Here is a 15647-nt window from a genome sequence, read left to right on the forward strand (position 1 = left end):
GGTTGGAGTTGGAGATAGAGTGAGAAATACACGTCTACTCCCCCAACTCCCAAGAGAGATGAAAACATACTGAAACTGTCAGAAGAAGAATAGTCAAGAGTATATATTAAATCATTTATGTATGTCACATGTGGAAAAATAAAAATAACTATCTTAAACCAATAGAAATAGCTATCATAACTACATCTAAGCAATCAATATCTCCTTCTCATCTTCAATTTTTGATATGGGGACCTGTTTCCCTGAGGGCTGGATGCTCAGTTCTCCCAAATGAACACTTAATTCTCCCATATGCCTTGCTCTAGACCACCTCTCTTAGTGATTTATAGGAGTGTGCTCCCTTCCTGAAAGCCCAAGGCCAAGCAGTGACCCTTTTGCTGGCATTGAAGCTGGGACAAATGAAGGCCTTTGCGGATTGTGCAGAGTAATCTGGGCACATCCAGAGCTTTAAGTGCTTCATAATATGGTAAATATTGCAAGTCAACAGCTATCTAGATTGCAATATAAATAAGGTTGATGATGACAAAATATTTTAGTACAAAGACATCAGTTTAACTGAAGAAGTCATAGCTATCAGGCCTCACCATGACTAGGATGAAAGATCCTTCAAGACTGCCTGCCACCTCCACCCTGATTCTACATTCCCCTCGGGAACCCTCTGGCTATTAATTTGGCTTCCCAATTATTCTGAAACCAGAAAGGAAGTGTCTTCATGTGACTGTCTCCCAAAGTAAGTTAATAATTGGTCATGTGATCTTTGCTTTTAAAATATTTATTCCTTTTAACACAGTAATTTTATTTCCTATGACACTAATAAGCAATATGGTAAAAAAAAAAAAAAACACTTTGCATAAAAATGTTTATAACAGCATCATTTATAATGGCAAAATTTTTGGAATAACCAATGTTATATATCTAAGAGTGATTTAGTGATTTAGTAAAACCCTTGACTCATTCTTATATATGCTGTCATTAAAAACATTTTAATGTCTACATAATGACATAGAAAAGTGCTCACAATATAACGTTAAGTGAGGAAAAAAAGAATATAAAACTGTTTAGTATGATTCAAAATGTATAAATGTTGTATGTGTGTGGGGGGTGTAAAACACTAGAAAGATACCAAAATATTAATAATGCTTGGATCAAATGATAATTTTAAAAACTATTCTTATTCTACTTTATTTTTTCTTCTCTTATATTTTTTATAATTTCTAAATTTTGCATGAGTCTATAATACTTTTTAAATCAGAAAACTATGCATAAATTTACATCTACTTAAGTAATATTTTAGCCAAAAATTATTTCCTTTCAGAGACATACCACATTTTTTCTGTACGTTTTCCCCCATCAGAAAAGTACATTTACTTTGCAGAGGTCACTAAACTCTAAGTTAGTTATAAAAATCATTAAGGATGGGGTCCCTCAGAATATGCAGTTTTAAAATGTTATTTAAGTGAAGGCATAAATGCCATAGTTCAGGAAACTGTAAGAATTTTCATTGTTAAGTGTGATCACAGCAATGAAATAATACAATTAAAATTCTTATTCAAAATCTAATGCCCAGATGCCTATAACTCATCAGGTGCTTGAGGAGTTAATTTCCAGAAAAATGAGTAAGTAGCATGAATTGTGACATATCTATTCTCCTACCCTCCCCCTATCTGTGAAAATATCCAGAATTTGCTTTAAAAGCTATGCAAAAATGGCAACCCCCATACAGATAAAAAAGATCGAGGGAGGGAATGAAAGATGAAGCAGCAGATGAGATAATAGACAAGATAATTACAGAGCTTTAAAAGCCTTGGATTTATTTTTAAGATGTAAGAGCTCTATTTAGAAAAGCCCATAGCTAACTTTATGTGAATCTTGAATGAATTGTTCTGAAATATGTGAATAGTAATAAAAAGAAGGAAAGAAGAGTTCGCTTTGTTTTCTGTGCAATGACTATGCTGACTATCCCCATGGCTAAGGTGGCCTGGTGACGTTCTGTCCTTTACATGAAAGGTTAATGCCACTGACTTCCCCATGGGCAGACCAGGGCTTGGGGTTTTGTAGGAAAAGCTATTTGCCTCTCTCTGACTTTTCACCATGGCCCACAAAATAAAATTGCTGTGGTTTTAAAAGAATTAAGAAGCATCTTTCTGTCTCTCTCCCGCTTCCCAGTAAAGGAATAGTAACATCTCAGTTGTGAGGTCAAGAACAAACGAAACCTTTTCTGTGCTTTTGTTTTTAAGCTGGTCTGTTCTCAGATGGTACTTGCCCTTTTCTCTGGAATTTGCCCATTGGCCACATATAGCATTCTCTCCATGCATAAACCATTCTCTGCCATGCTCTGGCCTAGAGCTCTAGGCCAGAGGTCTTCTGTTTATACTACTTTGGGTTGGATGGGCAAATAGTTACCCATGGCCTAGATGCAAGGTCTAGTGAATATGTAAAAGCTGATCTTTTGGCCTCTATCTGACTCAGGTGTCTGTTTTTAGGTGGTTCCAAATTAGGAGAGAGAAAAGAGTTTGACTACTGCTTACTTCAGAGAACCCAAAAAGGCTGCATTTCTTTGAGGGGTCTTCAATTTATACTGACATGTCCACATTAGTTCCGAATGGATCTCTCACTTAGGCAACAAGATAAGGCTATATATTGCCAGTATTGTCAATCAAATGAAAGGTTGAGATTTAGGCCACAAAATGTATTCTAATTGGTACAATTTATAGGTATAATTTATCTGAACGCAGGGTTCTAGAAAACAAAATCTCAGCATTATTGGAAAGGATGGATTGTCTACTGATGACTTTAGGATTAGAGGAAGCACTGTGGCTTCTTGGAGAAGAGAACGAATTAGGAATTTATTCTGAAAAAAAATCATTTATAAGGAATTTTAATCTGTCGCAATCTAGAGTCCAAATCTGAGTGGCAATGTTAGGCATTTTCAGCAGGAGACTAATTTAGAGCCACATTCTTTGAGTGTGTGGAGATGTACTTCCTTAAGTGTAGGTAAACAATTTACCTTTAAAACTAAACAGAGTGTATTATGTCAGTCTTGGTCCTTCAGGACATAGCTGCTAAGACAGAAGTAAACAAGCAACGGTTTTATTGGTAGAACCATCTGTGTGAGAGAAAATGGGAGACCGTATGCAAGTCTGGCACTGAGTGTAGGGCAAAGAAAAAGGACAGGTTGAGTAGAAGCATCTGAGGTAGCAAGGCTGTCAGGGAGTCCTATATCTCCCAGGAATGAGCCTGCCTCAGTGTCCCTGCGCCATGAAGCCAATGGCTGGAATCACCCTGGGAAGCATGGCCAGGCACAACTCACAGGTGTGGGGTTGAATTTTAGAATGTCCCAGCTGGGGCCCTTGGTCAGATCGCTCCCTGTCATTGGGGCCTACAAAGCACATTACCAAGGCCACCTGACCCAGGATTTAGTAACCAAGAGAAACAAAACTAGACTGTTTTCAAAGCTGTATTTCCACTGTAATTTGCTAACAGTACTCCACCAGTGGACTGTTTACTTACCTAGGAAGCAACTGATTGAGAAAATCGCTATTTTTAGTATGTCATGTACATAACTGAGAAACAGTCAAAGGAAAACAATTTGCTAAAGAACAAGAGAAGCTCAAGGGGTATTCAGAATTTGCCAAGAATCATTCCATACTGTTTTTTTCATCAAGGACAGTGCTCTGAATACTAGGTCTATTACCTGCTAAATTTCTGAATTCCCAATATGTGGTGTGTGTGTGTGTGTGTGAGAGAGAGAGTGCGTGCGTGTGTGTGTGTGTGTGAGAGAGAGAGAGAGAGAGAGAGAGAGAGAGATGCGTGGTGTAAGAGAACTGAGGAGAGAAGCAGAGAGAGATTTGAGATCCCTAGAGCTCAAACACATGTCAGTGTTCAGTCAATAGCTAGCTGGCACATGTGGAGCTAAATTTAAACGTATGTTTTTGGTTTAAAAAACCTTCTCCTGACTGCCAGAGGAAGAGAGGGGTCTTCAAGTTTGCTTTTAACCATCCTGAATTTATAATAGGGTGTTCATATGAAGCAAAACATAATAAAATACATTTATCGGAAACACATTTATGTTTGTACCAGAAGAATAGGGTCATAATAATCCACCTAAAAGTTTTATGGGGGATTATTCTAGGCATTTATTTTTCAAAGCTTTTGCATATTTCATATAGCCTGTGTAATGTAATTTTTATAATGGTTCCTCAGATATATCATTTTTACTATCACAAAGATCTTTTTTCATCTGAGTGAATGAGGATGAGGTGATGTTTCTTTGTTGTAAAGTTGAGGATCTGAAATGGTTTATAGGGTACAACTTCATCAAATCTCTTGATTTTGCCATGCAATGGGATGGGGCACAAGTGTTCTCTAAAATAGGTATGCTAGCTACATAGTCCTGTCCACATAGAGTCACTTTCTGATCACCAAGGTAATCCAAGAGCAGAATATTTGGTCTTCAGAACTTTTCACCCTCATTTAATAGCTGTTTCTCAGTTGTGTGCCAGCATTATGCCCTTCACTTCACTTGATGAGAAGTATTTAAAAATGGCTGTGTGAAACATACTGTTCCATATTGCAGGGATATTGTTGAGGCCATTGTCTATTATATTAAAATATCCTCTCCTTGGAGAAATTTCTTCCATCTCAATTCTTGGAAATATTGTTTTTTCCAGCATACCTGACAAATGCTTCCTTCCAGGCACTTTGAGTCTTGATTCCGATCATGCTTTTCTCTTCATTTTGGCCAATGGGAATCTCAAAGGCAAATTCACAACTAAACTTTAATCATTGTGCAGACATCTTAGTGCACACATCTGTGTCTGAAATTTACCTGTATTCTGCTCTAGAAGAGTTGTTATTTTACCTTGATATGTTTGTCTGCAGTCCATAGCGATTAACTTTTGGAAAAAATATATGGTGTAAGTAAAACAAATGTAAATTTTCTGGCGTTTTACAGTAAATGTAAAATCAAATCTAATTCATTTCAGATCCCCAAGAGACTTTCTTCTTTTTCTTATGATCTCTAGGACTGAAAATGACACTGTGGCTCGTCTCCTAGAAGAAGGCAGTTTATCAGCAACACAGCATCTTGTGAGGGATCACATTTCTGTTTTACTGAAATGAGACTGTGAGCTGATTTTGACAATACATATACTGATACATTCCATGAGTGCATGCTCGTGTGTGTGTGTGTGAATAACAGAAGATTTTGAGATTCACCAGAAGATAAACAAAGAAAATGGGGACATTTCACCTGGTTTCCCTCTCCTGCCTCTCCCTCCATAATTTTTTGGTCTTCCAGAGCTGAGTCACATTGACAAGTTCAATTCTCTCTAAAAGCACATCTCTTGCCCTTGCATTGCTGCTGATTCACGTACCTGAACTCTTTCTTTTGTGTGGAACATACTTTTACTTTTGAACTCTAACCTGTTCCTTCATTGCCCTTCCCAGCTTGGTTTTCTTCCTAGTTTTCTTCTGTTCTTCACAGCCTTCAGCAGTGAGCGAAGTAACATCTGATGCTCTTGTTACACAGCTTTTTTTTTAGAGGCCATTACAAACTTACAGAGATAAAAATAACAATATGAAGGATGTATTGTGCAAATCTTTTTAAAAGCCTGCAAAACAGCAGAAAGAAATCAATTAGAATTGCCATGGCAACTACCAACAATTTTATATGCAAGAACGAAATAAAATAAGAAAAGTAACAAAATAGAAAATGCATAAACTGATTCAAATACCATGAAGTGTTTATGAAGTAAACACTGTAGAGTGAAGCTGCATGAGAATAGATTTCATTAAGGTAAATGACACATAGTTTAACTCTTCATTACAAATGAGCGAGGTATAGATCATGAAATAAACTATTATTGATGAACTCTTAATGATATAGTTTTTTAGTTAAAGCAATTTTTGGAAAACAAGTTTAGACAGATCAGAAGAGTAAATTAAAATGTGTAAAGTGCAATTAAGAATAACATTTTTTCTAAGCATATATTTATTTACTTCTAATAATACTTAAAGCTCATATATTAAATTTGAGAGCTAGAGGTGAATTAAAGAAGTGGGACAGGATATGTAACTAAAATACCTGATGGAAATTAGAAAAGAACAGAATTCTAGGACATGAGTGCTCTAGATTTCTGTCCTCATCTTCTAAAGTATCGACTTCCTCATCCTAAATCAGTGATTCTCAATCCTGCCTGCACGTAAAAATCACCTGGGTTATCCAGATCTATGTATCCCAATATTACAATGTCTGGAACTCATACCAAATCTATTACATTAGAATGTCTGAGGGTGTAATCTGGTCATTTGCATTTTTAAGGCTTTCACATGATTATATATGCAGCTAGTGTTGGGAACCAGGGCTGAATCTATATCTTAGCCTGCTTGCACTTTTACCTACTACCTACGGTATTACCAGGAAATTCAGTATCTCTCTGTTTGGATTCCTTTGTGTGGTAGGCAGAATAGAGGCCCTCCCAGTAGATGTGTTTCCTAAACCCTGGAACCTGTGAATATTAGGTTTCATGGCAAAGGAGAATTAAGGTTGCACATGGCATTAAGGTTGGCAACCAGCTGACCTAAAAATGGGAGAAATATCCAAGTGAGCTCAATATAATCACAAGGGTTCTTATGAGTGGAAGAGAGAGGCAGAAGAAAAAGAACCGGAGAGGCAGCAGTGTAAGGAGGACTCAGCCTCACTGCTGAAGGAAGGGGTCGCCAGCTGAAATATGTGGGCAGTCCTCAATTGCTGGAAAGGGAAAGAAACAGATTCGCCTCTCGAGTCTCCAGAGGGATGTGGCCCTGACTACACCTCTATTTTAGCCCTACGAGACCCAGTTCAATCTTCAAACCTACAGAACTGTAAGATAATAAATTTGTATTGTTTTAAGCCACTAAGTTTGTGGTAATTGGTTATAGCAGCAACAGAGAACAGATACATCTTTTCTCCATAAATTATCCCCAAAATCCTGGGTCTTATGTAGTCCAAAAACATCAGTACAACTTAAACATCGTGTTGCTACTGTGAATCTGCCCTTTGCGGTCCCATGGAAGATTCTTGGTCACTCTAAAATACTGCCTCACTATCCAGATTCCCATTCAGGCCTCTGCAGTCCTTTCAGAGATGCAACTCCTTCCATTTTAATCTCAGCCAAAAGTTCCCTATAGTTTTTCTTCTTCAGCTTTTCCAATGGCCTCTCTTCCTTTCAGGAATCTATAGTCAGGATTTATATAACTTTCACTTTTCTAAGCTAAAGCGTAAGTTGCCTGATGATACCTCCTTTTCAGGGTGAAAGACAACTTGTTTCAAGAGGCAGCTTCTATGTTGCCTGTCCCCCGTAATTGCTAGGTACAGTGGCCTTCTTATCATTACCACAGGGACACGTGTCCTGCACCTACCTCCGGAAGTAGAGTTCACTTCAGTGGTGCCAGGACTTCCTCTTATCCCTTCTTCCCAAAATGTGAGTTCCAAAGTTGGTTATCTGGCATGTCCCTTCTCATATGGAGTCAAAAACACAAATCAGTTCATCTCCAGGAGAGCATTCTGTCATACGGGATCTCCCACTCTAACCTGAGAATCACGTAGGCTCACAATTAATGTGAGGAAACCACAGTTCAACTGTTCTTATTTTTCACAGGATCTTTTGGATCCTAAACAATGTTTATATGTCTGCCAGCCTGGGATGAGCTAGAGAGGTAGTGGAAGGACTATCAAAACTTAAGAAAGACATCACCACCATTGAAGACATTACTCAGAAAATAACACTGATGATTCCACTGTGCCATTGTGGCATCCTATGTATGATGGTAATCTCAACTTTCGCCTAGTCACTACACTGGCGTTCGTCTCCATCCATACCACCATTCAAAACTCTATGAAGAAACACTTGATATTCACTGTTAATGGCGATTTGCAAGACTATACCTGAAATTTCATTCTTCTTACCACTTTGCTTTCCTCTAGACAGAAAGCACCAGGTGTACCTTAATTCTGTTGTAACACGGGGATAGCTGTGTGTTTAAGTATAATGATGCTATTTTATAGTTGTCCCTACCCTGAAATAAAACATAATCAGTAAGGAATTCTTGAAAGCCTGTAAGTGGAAATAGCAGAGTGGACGTGTCGATATAGTATACGAGGAGAATCTAGTAGAAGGGCAGTGGGGTGGGAGGGGGGAATGGGAAAGAGGGAGAGAGCAAAATTATAAGCCAGACTGATTGAGTGCAAACTAGTGAAAGCGTGAAATTTATGTTTATTATTCCTTTCCTTTTAAGTTCCAGAATCAGGGATTTTGTTGTGGGTGGAAACTGTACTGGGTTATGGTATGTAAATTACATTTCAATAGAGCAGTTAATTTTTCAAAAGGCACTGGGTACCTGTTTCAGCTTTAGATCCAGTGTTTCCTGTAGGTTGAGAGGTGTCCTGGAATCCCAATCCAATTTCAGGAGAAAGAGGCAGCTTAATGAGACTGGAGGAGTGGATGCATTCTGTTCTTTATTCCTGTCACTTCAGCCAAGTGATATGCACTACTGTTTAATTTAATCCACTGTCTCCTAGAACAGGCAAAGCTTATTTAATGTCATGCAAAGTGTTTACCAATGCAGGAATCAGCTTCAAAAGTGAATATTTTAAAGTCCCTAATGGGACCTGCTTAGAACTAAAGGTTACAAAGGAAAGCATTTTATTTTGATTTTCTCTTCAATATTGAGGGGGCTAATAAAGGTAAATGTTGTGATGCAAATAAATTAGAATCCTGAGTGTCTTTGTAAAGCCAGCAGAAAACATGGAGTCCTTGTGGGGAAAATTACGCAAGTAGGTTATGAGCTCTGGAGTACTCTAAATGAATAAATAGTGTGCTGGGGAGACTGTATACACATAATACATGTTGGGAAGTTCAACATATGTTCTGTATAATGACTGGTAAATATATAAGACTCTAACAACAACAGCAACAATAATTCAAAGAGAAACATATACACGTGCCTTCCTAATGTTAGCAGATTAAAAACATAAGTCTAATTGTTCTCTTTTTTTTTTCTTTTTTGTGGTTTTTATGTTGACATCAAGACAATACATTGCAGTGATTTTTGTCCTACTCAGGCCTCAGTTTGGGGGCCAGCTCTACCACAAACCAGCTTTTTGAACTTTTTGAACTTTTTGACCCTGGGTAAGTTATTTTATCTCTCTCAATCCCTGTTTTCTTATAAGTTTTAAAGTATGAATTACAAAATACCATGAGTAGTTATTGGGAAGAAATAATATATGCAATAAAATTATGAATAAAAAAATACCATGAGTAGTTATTGGGAGAAATAATGTATGCAAGGTACCTTGTACATAATTGGTGCTTATTAAATGTCAGTCTCCTCCCTTCCCTTTAATAAGCCTGGTATGCCTAGTAACAACTGGAAATCAGTCTTTGGTAAAAATATGAAAGGAACAGAGAGGAATGAAAGAATTTGAATGGGCCAGGAATGTAAAAGATGGTAAACTTTCCTTAAATTGTGGGGCAATCATAAATTGATTTTTCTCATCCTTCCATTGTAGCTAATAAATTCCTTTTCATATTTGTATTTAGAGATACAGAATATCCCAGAAAAGAAAACAGGACCAAACTAAGTGCATTTAAGACCATCTTGAGAAGGCTTGCCATTCAGAAAAGCAAAATAAGTAAAACCCTAAAGCAGTGATGTTTGAAGTGTGGAACATAAAATCAATATAATGATCTCAAACAGCATTTTAAAAAGTTAAATAGAGTAGAATGGAACATTTCAGAGTGCACCAAATTGAATAAGGGTAAGCTTTATTCCATGAAGCTATTATTTCAGATACACACATATACCATGCATGTGTGTGTATCAGATCACAATGTAAAAGGTATTTCTTACTGTGGGTTGTGGTAAGGAAAAAAAAATATTTAAAAGCCACTGTTCAAAAGGGAAAGAAACAGCTATGTTGCTTTTCCATAAATTAGATTCTGTCTTGGCCTTGTTCAAAGAAATGGTGTCATTGCTTTTAGGGGATGTAGACTTCTCTCTCAAGATTCTTGTCCTTGAGTCATCTCCAAACGATTCACATTATTTCAGATCATGATGTACTTTTATCAATATTTCCATACATTTCATCAGGAAAATATATAAGAAACATTATCAAGTTGAAGTAAGAAAAAATATAAAAGGATATTTTTATTTGCTTCAGATTCCTGATAGCTCCTCCGAAAGATAGTAACAAAAAAATATTATGAGACAGGAAATACCAGATAAACTCACTCTGCTTTTTTCTAAAGAATGTTTTCCACTGGGCACGTTGGCTCACACCTGTAATTCCAGCATTTGGTGAGGGTGAGCCAGGTGGATCACGAGGTCAGGAGTTCAAGACCAGCCTGGCAAAGATGGTGAAACCCCGTCTGTACTAAAAATAGAAAAATTAGCCGGGCGTGGTGCACCTGTAATCCCAGCTACTCTGGAGGCTGAGGCAGAGAATTGCTTGAACCCGGGGGGCAGAGGTTACAGTGAGCCGAGATTGCGCCACTGCACTCCAGCATGGGCGACAGAGCAAGACTCTGCCTCAAAAAAAAAAGAAAAAAGAATGTTTTCCTAAGTCATCCAATAGCCATACATCAATGAAAACATTTAAGTGCACAGATAGATGTAAGATATTGCAAAGGAATTGACTCAGAAGGAGATTGTTCTTGGTTAAAAAAGAAAACAAAACAATTGGGCTATATAGGAGCTAATGCTTAATTAACTCCTATTCTGGGCCTAATATTCCATCAAGTGCTGTAACATAATTATTTTATTTAGTCCTTAAGCAAAGGCAGGTAGTATATATTCCCACTTTACAGGTGAGAAAAATGAGCCTCTGATTGGTTACTACCCCAAGGGACCCACAATCCTGAACCACATCTCTCTGCCTAATTCCAAGCTGACATGTATCTGCTCTACTTTTTCTCGAAGCACCTGTCCTTCAAGTCCTGCTCCTTGTTTTCCTGCCTTTTTGCTCCGTGGAAACCATCCCTTCACTCCTGTTAGTACTTCATGCTTTCTTCCCATCAGAACTTATTTTCCATATTAAGTTATTTATATCAAAATGCAGGTAATGACATTGCTTTGCCTCACATTTGTAATAAGAATCAAACCTTTGGCTAAAGAGACTCCTCCAAGGTGGAATTTCAAACATCAGAGAAAAGGTCAAGGAAATTTTAGGGATGGGAGGTGGGGGAAGAAGAAAGGGAAAGGAGTATTTTATGATGCTCTTATATCTTACCAATGCAACGTTGTTCATTGCATAAAAAGTTGTCCAACTTCTAATCCCCCTTCAGGACCCCCATGACTCTCCTGTGTGCTTTACATTCCTTATCTGTTCAAGTCCAGTCTGCTTTGCTTACATGCTGGGTTTTTCTTGTTTAAAACTAAAACAAATTACAGTTAAGTAGGGCACTAAAATGTTTTTTAAACTATCAGTTTGGCAGAGACCTCATTTTCTTCTGCCTCTGTAATTCCATTCTGTACACCCTCAATGAATGCACACACAAAAAGTGACTGGCAGATAGAATTTAGAATCCATGAAAAGAAGTAACCATTGTCTCCCTTCTATCAGAGCTCAGGTTCTTTATTGTAAAGTTGCTGTTTGGTCCTCAGATTTTCAGTCCACAGAAGCCCAGTTCTACCCACAAATAAAGGTACTAGGGCCCTCCTTCACCTCACCAGATGTCAGGATTCTCTTTTGGTCTTAGTAGTTGTGGTTGCTCCTTAAAGGGTAGCCACATGGTGATGACTTATTTAAGATGGTTGGATGAGACAGGCATTGAGTGCAGACTGGCCAAATTCCCATACATGTCAATATCAGCACAGGCATCTGGGTGTAGGTTTATAACATTTGCACTAATGCAAAGTCATGAAGACAATCCTGTATTATCATCTGGAAACAATGTTGTCTTGCCTTTCACATTTAGGTCTATAATTTGTCTGTAATAATTAACTTACTTATGTTGTGAGGAAGAGGTAAAATTTCATTCTTTTTTTTCCATTGAATATCTCTTTGATCCAGTTCCTTCTGTTGAAAAGACTATCTTTTCCCTTCCTTCCTACATTGCCTCTTTTATCCAAATTCAAGTGTCCAAATATATGTGTGTCTGTTCATTCACTCCCTGTGTCCTGCTCTCATTCTGTTTGTCTAGCCTTATGCCAATGCCATACTCATTGGATATCATATAGAACGAATCCCCTGACTTTGTTATGCATCTTTAAGAAAATCTTCGCTATTTTTAGCCTTTTATATTTAAAAATAAAATTTTAGAATCAGCTTATCTAGTTCCATTAACCAATCTGTTGAGATTTTCATTAAGATTCCGTTGAATCTATATATAAATTTTGAAAGAATTATAATTTGAATAATTACATTTTCAGTTTCCAATATATATGTTCATAGGATACTTCTCCAGTTACCCAATATGTAGTTTTTTTTAATCCCTCACCCCTCTCCCAACCTTCCCCTCCAAGGCCTCAAAGTTCATTGCATCATTCTTATGCCTTTGTGTTCTCTTAACTTAGCTCCCATTTATAAGTGAGAACATGCGATCTTTGTTTTCCATTCCTGAGTTACTTCACTTAGAATAATAGCCTCCAACTCCACCCAAGTTGCTGCAAAAGACATTTCACTCCTTTTTATTGCTGAATAGTATTCTATGGTGTATATATATCACATTTTCTTTACCCACTCATTAGTTGATGGGCACTTATCCAATCCTTTATTTTCTTTCTTGCTTTGCTACACCAGCAAGTGATGTTAAAAAGCATAATGTTGAAAAGAGAGTATATTTGCCCTCTTACTGATCATAGAGGAAACACTCTCAACTGTTTATTCTAAGAATGTTATAAGGATTTCTTTTCTTTCTGCATCATTTTATAACAAATTTTTATTATGAATCAATGTTAAATTTGATGAGATTGTATCTTATATTCCCGGGAAGATATAACCTGGTCATAATGCTTTCTTATATTTTATTTAAAACTTTTGCATCTATATTCATGAATGAAAATGGCTGGTAGCTTTTCCTTCTGTTATTGCATTTGTTAGCATTTCTTATCAAGATTATGCTAGTCTTACAAAGTGATTTTAGGACTGCACCCATTTTTTAAAGTTTTTAAACCTGTAATAATTTCTTCCTTAAAGTTGACAGAACTTACCATTGAAACCATCTGGGTGGGTTTAGAGTTCTATTTGTGGAGAGGATTTTAATCATTGAGTCAATTTTATGGGCCTATTCACAGTCTCCATTTCTTGAATAAGTTAATTTGCCGAAGAATTTCTCCATTTCATCTAAATGTTTAAATTTGTTGACATAAACTCACTCATAGCATCCTCTTTTCATCTTTTTAATATCTGTAGAATCTGTAGCAATATCCTTTTTTTCATTCTTCATATTGATTAATGGGCCTTCTTTCTCCTTTTCTGGATCAATTCTGCCAAGGTTTTGTCTGTTCTATCAGCTTTTCCAAGGAACTAACTTTTGGCTTTGCAGATCCTCTCTGTTGTATGTTTATTTTATTTTTTTAACGTCTGCCCAAATCATTATTCATTTTTATTTCTAATTTCTCTGGGGTTTGTTTGCTCTTCTTTAATAATATCTTTACAAGGATGCTTAGATCATGATTTTTTTGCCTTTCTTCTTCTCTAACATAATTAAGTACAGTACTGCATTAGCTGCTGTCTGCAAGCTTTGATTTATTGTATTTTTATCACTATTTAGTTCAAATTATTTCTAATCTCTATTGTGATTTCTTCTTTTACCCATTAGTTATTTAGAAGTAGATTTCTTCATTTCCAAATTAATTTTTATTAATATCTAGTATAACTTCATTGGATTAGAAAACATATTCTACTGAGAATTTTGTGACTGTGCATGCTTGAAAAGAGTAAGTTTTCTGCAGCTGTGTCTGTTAGGTCAATTTTGTTAATCGTGTTATTTAAATCTTGTATGTTCCTTCTTTTTTGTTTTATTTTTCTATAAGTTACTGAGTCATAATAAAAATGTCTCACTATGATTATGGATTTGTCTATTTTTCATTTAATTATGTCAATGTTTCTCTCGCATATTTTGAGGCCTTGTTATTAGGTGTGTGCAAATTTTAAATCCTCATGGTAAATAGGACATTTTATCATTATGTAGAGATGTATTTATCTATAGAGTTTATTATACTGTATTTATTATATAAAAAGAGTATATTAGTATAGCTATAGCTGATTTCTTTGGGTTGGTGTTTAAAGGATTCTTTTTTTCTGTTTATTCTCAAATTTTCTATATCCTTTTATTTTAGATAAGTTTTTATAAACAGTACATAATTGCATTTTCTTTTGTTTTCAATCCAATTTGCACATTTTGCTTTCAAATTGAGTTTTTGATCCTTTTATATTCAACGTAATTACTGATATATTTGAGTTAAATTTATCATCTTATTTTGTGCTACTTATCCCAATTGTTCTATTTGGATTTTTTTATCATTCCAATTTTTGTCTGTACTATCTTCACAGTTGTAATTTTTCAATTTTTTAAAGTAATTTAACTACAAGTAACAACTTTTTTTTTTTTTTGTATCAAACTTCAGTGTTAATTGAAAACCCTTCCATTGCTTGCTGGCTTCCTTTGTTACTATTGAGAAGTCAGTTCTCAGTCTAACTGTTCTTCCTTTGAAAGTAACTGCTTCTTTTCTGATGCTTTAAGATTTTTGTCTCTGTCTATTGTTGTCTGAAGTTTTGCTACAATGTCTGGGTGTGAGTTTCTTATAATTTATTTTGCTTAGGATATATGGAGATTCTTAAAGTTGTAGATTAATACCGTTTTTACTTTCGAAAAATTCAGAGCTGTTATTTCTTCCAATTTTATATCTGTCCCATTCCCTTCACACTTTCTGGGCTACAACCTGTCACTGACCACTTAGGCCTCTTGTCCACTCTTTTCCAATTCTTCCCTTTTATTTCTGTGTGCTGCATTCTGGAGGATGTTTTCTTCTTGTCTTCCATTAAAAATTTTTTTTATTTAGCTACCTTTCATTTGCTCTTAAGCCCATCTTAATTTTGAGTATTATATTTTTGGATTTTTTTGTTAATATGTCACATTAAATTTTAGAGTTTCCTTTTCACTGATGTTTTTAAGCCTGGAATTTATTTCATAAATGTAAAAAGCATAGTCATTTTGTGAACCATATCCGATCATTTCAATAATTCATGTTTTGGAGGCTTTTTTTGTTGCTTCTCTGTCTTCTGTTACTCATTCAGTGATCTTGTTGCCTTGTAAACCCTTATTTTTCATTGCATGATGGAAATTATGTTTTATAAGTCATATGGAGGAAGTGTTGAGGCCTGTTACGATGATGTCTTTCTCTTGAGAGGATATTCATTTGCTCCTGCAAATAGCAGTGTGTGTTATCATTTCAGAAATATCTTAATATAATGTCAGAGTTGAAGTTTACTTGTACTGTTAAATGATGCAAAACTGACTACAATTCTATGCAAGGGCTGGTTTCCTAGCAGCTACTCCTCATATTGAGAGTGTGGCCTTTCAGATTCTCAGCTCAAAGGGGGCTTGAGTTATTAAATCCCTATTCCTGAATCCCTATTCCTGGCAGGTTTTAGTTTCTGATTT

The 15647-nt window shown here is 36.1% G+C and overlaps 1 long non-coding RNA gene across 3 annotated transcripts in view; it reads right to left on the bottom strand.

The window, feature by feature from the left end:
* Nucleotides 1-4111: 4111 nt before the first annotated feature.
* Nucleotides 4112-15647, bottom strand: part of LOC129490444 (uncharacterized) — a 153983-nt gene continuing 142447 nt past the window's right edge. For all 3 annotated transcript variants that reach the window (XR_010113773.1, XR_010113774.1, XR_010113775.1), the window contains 3 exons: nucleotides 8380-8556; nucleotides 7402-7573; nucleotides 4112-5612 (listed from right to left, as the gene is read on the bottom strand). This is a non-coding gene — a long non-coding RNA (uncharacterized lncRNA). The remainder of the gene's footprint in view (nucleotides 5613-7401; nucleotides 7574-8379; nucleotides 8557-15647) is intronic.

The sequence above is a fragment of the Symphalangus syndactylus genome, chromosome 9 (assembly GCF_028878055.3).
Source record: "Symphalangus syndactylus isolate Jambi chromosome 9, NHGRI_mSymSyn1-v2.1_pri, whole genome shotgun sequence".
Taxonomy (NCBI): Eukaryota; Metazoa; Chordata; class Mammalia; order Primates; family Hylobatidae; genus Symphalangus; species Symphalangus syndactylus.